Source organism: Ochotona princeps, chromosome 2, assembly GCF_030435755.1.
Source record: "Ochotona princeps isolate mOchPri1 chromosome 2, mOchPri1.hap1, whole genome shotgun sequence".
NCBI lineage: Eukaryota > Metazoa > Chordata > Mammalia > Lagomorpha > Ochotonidae > Ochotona > Ochotona princeps.
The window spans coordinates 152,814-160,553 of NC_080833.1; positions in this window are offsets into that span (position 1 = coordinate 152,814).

Genomic DNA, 7,740 nt, shown 5'->3' on the forward strand with positions numbered 1-7,740 from the left:
CTCTCTGTCTCCCCTCCTTTCTGTATATCTGACTTTCCAATAAAAAATTTTAAAAATCTTTAAAAATATAAAAAAATTTAAAAAATATTGCCAGGGAAATTGTGAAATTAAATAATTACCTAAGATACCGACACTTAATTTTCTTCCCCCTTTAAAAGCAAAAGCTACATTTTTTCTACAAGAAAGGCAAAAAAAACTGATAGACATGAGGTTTGTGTTTGGTATATTCCCATTTTTGTTTCAGTCACCATCACTGACAGGACACATTTTACAATAAGCCACGCAGCTCGTCCACATCAGCAAGGGCTTCCAACACAGTTCTGACTTCAGCAGGCACCAGCCATGCAACCATGCAAGAACTAGTTGCACTGAGCCCCCTGTGGTCATGTCTTCCACGGTGTTCCAACCCAACCAAGGCCTGGTGCAGCCACATATGTGAGAGGCTATTCCCTACCCCTCAAGGGCCAAGTGCTTCTCCCAGTACCATGTGCTCGCAAGCCACCACAACTCCTAGCACCTGGGTGGTCCTATGCCAGTGCTGCCTGTGACCACAGGTCCCACTAGAACTTGCAACAAGATGCTCCAGTGTGTGTTGATCATGCCTGGGCAGGCAGAAAACATCACGGAGCTCGGGACCGAGATACCAGCAAACGTGCTGCAGGTCCTGATGGTGAGCTCAGGGCTTGGGGAGTGCAACATCACCGTGCTAAAACCTAAGAAAAAAAGGCAAACCGATACAACAGTCAACATATCAAACATGAATGTCTCATGAATGTCACAAATTGTGAAAAGCAAGAACGTCAAACTTGGAAGTTACAGGAAAACTTTACTGGATATCTTTCAGGGAATAAACGGGAAAAAATAAGGCAAACAGGAGCTGGGCAAGTGCTGTGGCTCAATGGAGTAAGACGCTGATTGTGATGGCAGGATTCCATATGAGTGTCCAGTTCCCTGCTGATGTGCCTAGGAAACCAGTGGAATGTGGCCCAGGTGTCATCACAGCACCTGGGAGACCCAAAGAGGCACCTGCTTTCAACCTGCACCAAAACCAGCCATTGAGGCATGAGTGAAACTCTCCAGCAGATGGAAATGCATCTCTTACCTTTTCTCATTCATTGGCTACAAGATCAGCAATCCTTTAAGTGTGTGTGTGTGTGTGTGTGTGTGTGTGTGTGTGTGTGACTCCGAGATACAGATGGAGGGAGAATGTGGAGATTTGCTCCTTAGACGGCCATCACTTACCAGGGAAGAGCCAGGCTGAACGCAGGCACCCAGAGCTGCTTCTAGGAATGTCAAATAGTGGCAGGGCACCAGCAGTTGGGCCTTCTTCCGCTGCTTTTCTCAGGTCAATAGCAGAGAGTGGCACTGGAGTGACAGAAGCCAGGACACTGATCGCCTCCCGTGCAGGAGGCCAGCATTGTAGACACAGCTGTTCATAAAGATTGGCTTATTTTACTTGGGATGTCACAGTTACATACAGAATGAGAGGGAGAGATCTTTCAACTGCTGATTCACTCCCTAAATGGATGCAATGGTTGAAACTGAGCCAATCTGTAGCCAGGAGCCAAGAACCTCCGCTTGGTTTGTCACATGAGTGCAACAACTTGAGCCACATCATCTGATTTCCCAGGCCATAAAAGTTGCATTGAGAACTGAACACTCTGGATATGAATTGGCACCCACTGGCAGCCATATGGCCACCAACTTTCAACACTTCCATCATTCTTAAAAAGGGAAGTGCTCTGATACAGCTCACTTTCCAGCCTTCCCTTCTAGACTCTGCAGGTGAGCACTGAAAGTTACCACTCCCTAATTCCTGGATCCTTCTCACAGTATGCTACTCTAAGTCACACCATACATGTCAACTCAGGAGTGATCCCAGTGCTTACAGTGAAGAGCAGATGTCCTTTCACTGGGCAACTGCCTGGATCGGAGGAGCTCTATGATAGCAAGTGGGGATGAAGAGCCAATGTATTTCCTGTTAAATGTCTCTACTGAAGCAAATGAACTCATTCTGTCTGTTGCAATGTTTTACTCACATATTTCTGACCTTTTTAAAACTTAGATCTGATATTCCAGAGAGACATATTAAAAGACAAGCTAGTTTTCTTAGCTTTGAAAGACTAAATTAAAAGCCCACATGACGGCTTAGTCTTCATCTGTAATGGTCTCTTCCCTAAAACTGGACAACAAAACAGCAACACATTCGGCCTTTTTTTCCTGCACTTCAACTAATCCTTTCCACAGAAACAGAGCAAGACGACCTGACCTCAGTTCTGCATTTGCAAATCCCACAGCATGACATTTAAAGGACTCTGTGTAACCTGGCCCTGGGTCACAGTCTTGTAGCTTCAACACACTGGCTTTTCCTACAGCCCGCATCCTTTGCTCCTCTCGAGGGCTTCTGGTTTTCAGACATGCCTCCACCGCCACACTTCCACGCTCAACTGCTGATGTCTTCATCTCTGCCCAGAGAAAGGTTCTCCCTCCACACAGACCCCTGTCAAATTTCTCAAGGCCAGCCAGAACCAATCTGAGTACCAACAAAACACAGGTCAAGCCAGGAGAGAGGCAGAGCTCGTGTCCTGTCTGCTGCACTACCCTGGAATGCCCAAACAGAAGCACACAGCACAGGGGGAAATGGCTACTGCAACATGAAAGCCAAGTCATGATTATACACAGCACATGTGGAAATGGCTACTGCAACATGAAAGCCAAGTCGTGATTATACACAGTAGATGTCAAGCCCATCTCTACTTAGCATCAGCACGGCATCTCTTTGATCGCTGTCCTCAGCACCATGACTGTACAAGGCTGAATACACCCAGCCTACATGCAGTGACCACGCCATTCACAGAACTAAAGCAAGTGTTTTCCACTTTCACAGATATTCACTATGAGGATAAATGTGCACTCAGAAAGACAAACAATCATGAATCACTCATACATGCAGGTTGACGGAGTTCTAACACATGGGACCCACTCCTACATTGTTTTAGTTCCCTCACACACAAAGCTGCCTTAAAAATGAAGCCAAAAAAGGTTCTTTCACAACAAAACATCAGGCCATTAAGATAGGGTAACAAGAAGAACAAGTGCTTCTAAGCACTTACACAGCTGTCCGGGCCACAGGGACCACACCTGCACTATCCATGCAGAATGTGTGAGAGTGAACAATCCTGGGACGGGAACCATGTGATCCTGACAAGCAGGGCTGCCCCAAAGAAGGGCCGGCTCAACTGACACACTGGATTATTCAATCAGTCAGCCTGGTTCTCAGGCTTGACAGAAGATGTCATGTTTGAAAAGCATCAGCTGTGAAAAACTCATCAGCAAATTAGATAGAACAGGTCAGTCCCACCGGAAGTACAACTTTATCTTACCAATACGGAGCAGGCCGCTTTCCTAAATGCCAGCCAGTACTTGGGAAGGCTCTCAACTCACATTCCAGCAAGCCAATACAGACCCATCCAGGAGCATTCCATGTCCCAGGATGAGAGACGCATACCCAGAGATCACTTGCAGCACTAATGCCATAAACCTAGAAGCACCACTTGGCACGCACGCAGCATTCCAGTGCACTGCCTGCTGTCGGTCCCAAGGCCGATCTTGGCACATTGTTCCACTTCTGAAAATGGAGCTACGGAAAAAGCCCAAGCTAACAGATACTTGCAAAATCCTCCTGACACCTGCTGTCCCTTAAACACTACAAACTCAAAGAGCTTGAACAGCAGGTACAACAACAAGCCCAGATGAACTGGGTCAGAGTTGCACTTACACTTCTGTAGCATATTCAACTCTTCCATCCACAAACCTGCCTGTTCCGGTCACACAGCCATGCAAACACCAGGCCCCACACATTTTCCCGTCTCACCTTTCTGCTGCCATGCTTCCCGGCTTGACCTGGGTGCTGGCGCTCCTGAGGCGGTATCCAGGCACGAGCAACTCAGGCGGGTTCGAGGTGGCTGATGACAGCTGGTACAGGCAGCTTGTAGTGGCAATGGCAGTAACCAGCATGCGCGGGTAGGGGATGGGCCCCAGAGGCCTGGGGCAGCAGGTGGAGATGGCTTAGGGCCTGGGAGGAGGACTTGGAGATCCCGGCTCACACAGCAGACAGCGGGCAGAACCGGCAAATACTGGTGCCCAGAAGTGGCAGCGGGTGTGGGCAGCGGGTCAGCAATGCTGTAGGTTGGCAGAGGGGGCTTAGAGGGGCGATGAAGCAACCAGCATGCATGCGTAGGGGATGGACCCCAGCAGCTGGTGGCAGCAGGCAGAGGCGGCTTAAAGTGGCGCGTGGAAATGGCGGGCAGGCTCGCGCGACACATGACAGCCGGCAGAGGCGGCTTACACTGCGGCTGGCAGCAGCCAGTGGGCACGGGCAGCAGGCGGCACTCAGGCCACAGCAGTAGCTGGTGGCAGAAGGCAGAGGCAAGCTCACGCCGCAGGAGGCAGGCAGCTGGGTGAGGCTGATCCTACCGCGAGCACGGGAAGCTGGCACGGGCTGGCGGCTGGCTGGGGAGAAGGGCGAGCCAGCGGAGGTTGTTGGAAGTTGCCCCAGACGGCTGAGAGCGGCGATCGTCTGGGGCGGCTGGTGGCACAGGGCACAGGGCGGGCGCCGTGGCAGGGTAGGTGGGCAGCGGAGGCAGTCAGCCCCGCAGCGCTGCTGGGCGGCCCAGGGCGGCTGTTGGAATGCTGCCGCCAGTAACGGACAGCGCGCTGGGCGCGGCTGGCTGGCTGCCCAGGGCGGGCAGGACAGGATGGAAGAGGCGCTGGCAGCAGCGGACAGATGCGGGCAGCGGGGCCGGCGGGCAGGGCAGTTCAGGCGGTTGGCGATGGCAGGTAGAAGCAGCTTCTAAGGGCACCGGGCAGCCAGCAATGCCGGGAAAGCAGTGACAGGCGCACATCAGGGCTGGCGGCAGGGGCTGGTGGGGGGGGCCCTGATGGATGGAGGTGGGCCGAGGCAGGCAGTGGAGGCTCTGTCCAGGGAGGTGGGCGGAGGCCAGGGAAGGCAGAGTGGGAAGGCAAGAGGAGGAAATGAAGGTGCCTCTCACCATGATGGGGTCATCCAGCAACACAGCGGAGCCCCCACCCCACACACACACAAAGCCAGCCCCCAAGTATAGCACCTCCACAGCTCAAGTTGAGACTTGGGGGTCGTGGCAAGAAGGAAGCACAGGTAGGGGAGTGCGAGAATCAGAAATAGTTTGGTCAGGGTTGTTCACAGGATGTTCCAAGGGCAGCTAATGTGGCAACATTGTTCTCAGAGCGCCGGCCAGACCATCACACGCTAGGAGGGCTGAGTCTGAGCTTTAATTAGAGGATCCCAAAATAGACGTTGTCAGAGGAGGGTCTTCCTGTTGGCCTTTTTCTGACACCTGTACTCCTCTCCTGCTACTTGCTCTGTGAACTCAGGCCAACTGCTTCTCAGGGAGGCCCTTCAGGGCTGGCTGACAAGCCAGAGGCCCCTGACAGGGCCTTGAGAGCAGCCCAGCCGCCATCATGCCATTGCCCCTGCCAGCCTCCAGCCGTGAGGCCTGCTAAGGACCATGACCAGGGCTCACCCTCCTGGACTGGCCATTCAGGCTGCACAGAGCACTTGTCGAAACAAAGTGCCGTAATGTGTTTATCTGTTTGAGTTGTGTTTTCTCACTTGCATTAAAGTATAACAATAGCTTGGGAAAATTTACATTTTCTTGCTCTGATTAACTCCTAACCGCCACAAGAATTGAAATAATTCTTGAGACCTGTATCATGAGAAATGTCAATATCAGTGCCATAATGTCGAACTCAGTGAGTCATGACTTTCCTACACTTCCGTTACATAGAAGACAAAAATAAGACAGGCATGTTTCTACAGGAAACATTGAGTACAGTTAGAATATGTAGATGTTTAAAGGATGAGCTAATATAAAAGCAAAACTTGGATTACTTGCAGCAGGACACAAAATGGAAACATGTTAGACGCTTGTTTGGGGCGCTGCTATTATGACCTGACAAGTAAGCCTTTGCCCGAAAGGTTGGGATCTCTTGTCAATGTTAGTTCAAGTTGCAGCTGCTCCATTGAAAATCGGATCCTTGCTAATACACCTGGGAAAGCAGCAGAGGATGGCCCACGTGCTTGGCCCTACCACCCACGCTGGAGACCTGCATGGAGCTCCTGGTGTCAGCCTGGCCCATCCCTGGCCATCGCAGCATTTTGGGGAGTGAACCAGAGGATGGCAGGCCTCTCACTCTCTCTTTCTCGCTCTCCCTCCCTCCCTCCTTCCAAATAAAATTAATAACATAAATCTTAAACAATGACTGTTGTGTGCTACTTGTTAAAACTGACTTTTGGATGGGAACAAGAAAACAGGAATATTCAGTTTGTTTCTGGTGGTGACAGTGTGGCGGTCAAGATGGTGTGAGACATTACAGAGAAGACAAAGGCAGTGTGAGTGGCCTTGCTAGGGGACTCTGACCTCAGACCGGCTGCCCTGCCACCATCGTCCATGTGGAGATCAGAAGGGCCTAAGCCAGTCAGGAAAAGGGTGGGAAGCAGCCTGGTGTGTGCTCTGGAGGCTGGCTGTGGGGGCTGGAGTCGGGGGCCTAAGGCACTAAAGCTGCTCACCAGGTGTGTTCATGCAAGCCCGTCCCTGCAGGAGCCCAGACCTTCTGGGTGACAGGGATGTTGACAGATTCACTGGGGCTCCTGATGCTGAGCGGGGAAGGTGGCCATCTTGGCCATGAGACTGCTGTGCTGCCTGGTTGCAGCTCAATATTGGCAGAGTATTTGCCAGGCTTCAGGAAGGATCCATTCAGGGTCCATCTTTGCTAGTGCAAAGACACTGCCTACCACTGGGGGCAGGTAGGTGTCACGGGCAGTGCACTTCACAGGTTTCTGACCCTCCTGTCCCTTTTCACACTAGCAGGCCAAGCCCAGAGCTGCACACCATGGAGCCGTTTGATGCTCCACCACGGTGTTGGTCATGCTCTTCAGCCACAAGATGGTGGCACCCTGCTGCCAGTCTTATGTTGGCATTTGGGACCTTGCACAGGAAGGACATCTCTCTGTTCATGGCTCTCGGCCTCAGTGATGAAGACCGTGCTCCTTCAAATGGCAGGGCTTCTCCAGGTACACAGCCACATGTCCAGCCAACTGCAGCCCATGCCACCCCACCCCGCTGATACAGCAATGTGCCATGGACTGCCACAGGGCACCTGTGTCAATGGAACAGGACACAAAGTAGAGAAGCTCAAACTCTCCCCAAAGGCCCGTGTCTACAGCTATGTCCATCTGCTAGTCCCACTCACATCCGGCCCCACCCCAGCCAGCCACCCACCCTGGCTGGGCAGCAGTGACACCACACACGGAAGAGTCAGGACATCTGCAGATACTGACAGTCCACGTCTTGGTCTGGCCCACGTTTGGGGTCACTTCTAGGCTGCCTCTCACACAAATGGCATCCTGTCACTCATTTGGCCCCAGTGCCCACTAGCCTGCCCATGCCCCTCAGACCCAGTCATGCCTCTGGCCACCTCCCCCAGAATATTTTCACCCTGGTGACCCTCCCCAAGCCACAGCCCCTGGCATTTGTACAGACCTCCAGCTGCCAGGGACCACACAGTTCTCTGTGTCACAGCATACCTTCTGTCTCTTGTGAGCCGTGCTGAGCACCCTCTCCACACGATGTGCATGTAGCACTGCCACGTCAAGCTCTTCTTTGCTCTGGGAGAAGTCTGGAGTGAGAACAAGGACTGGAA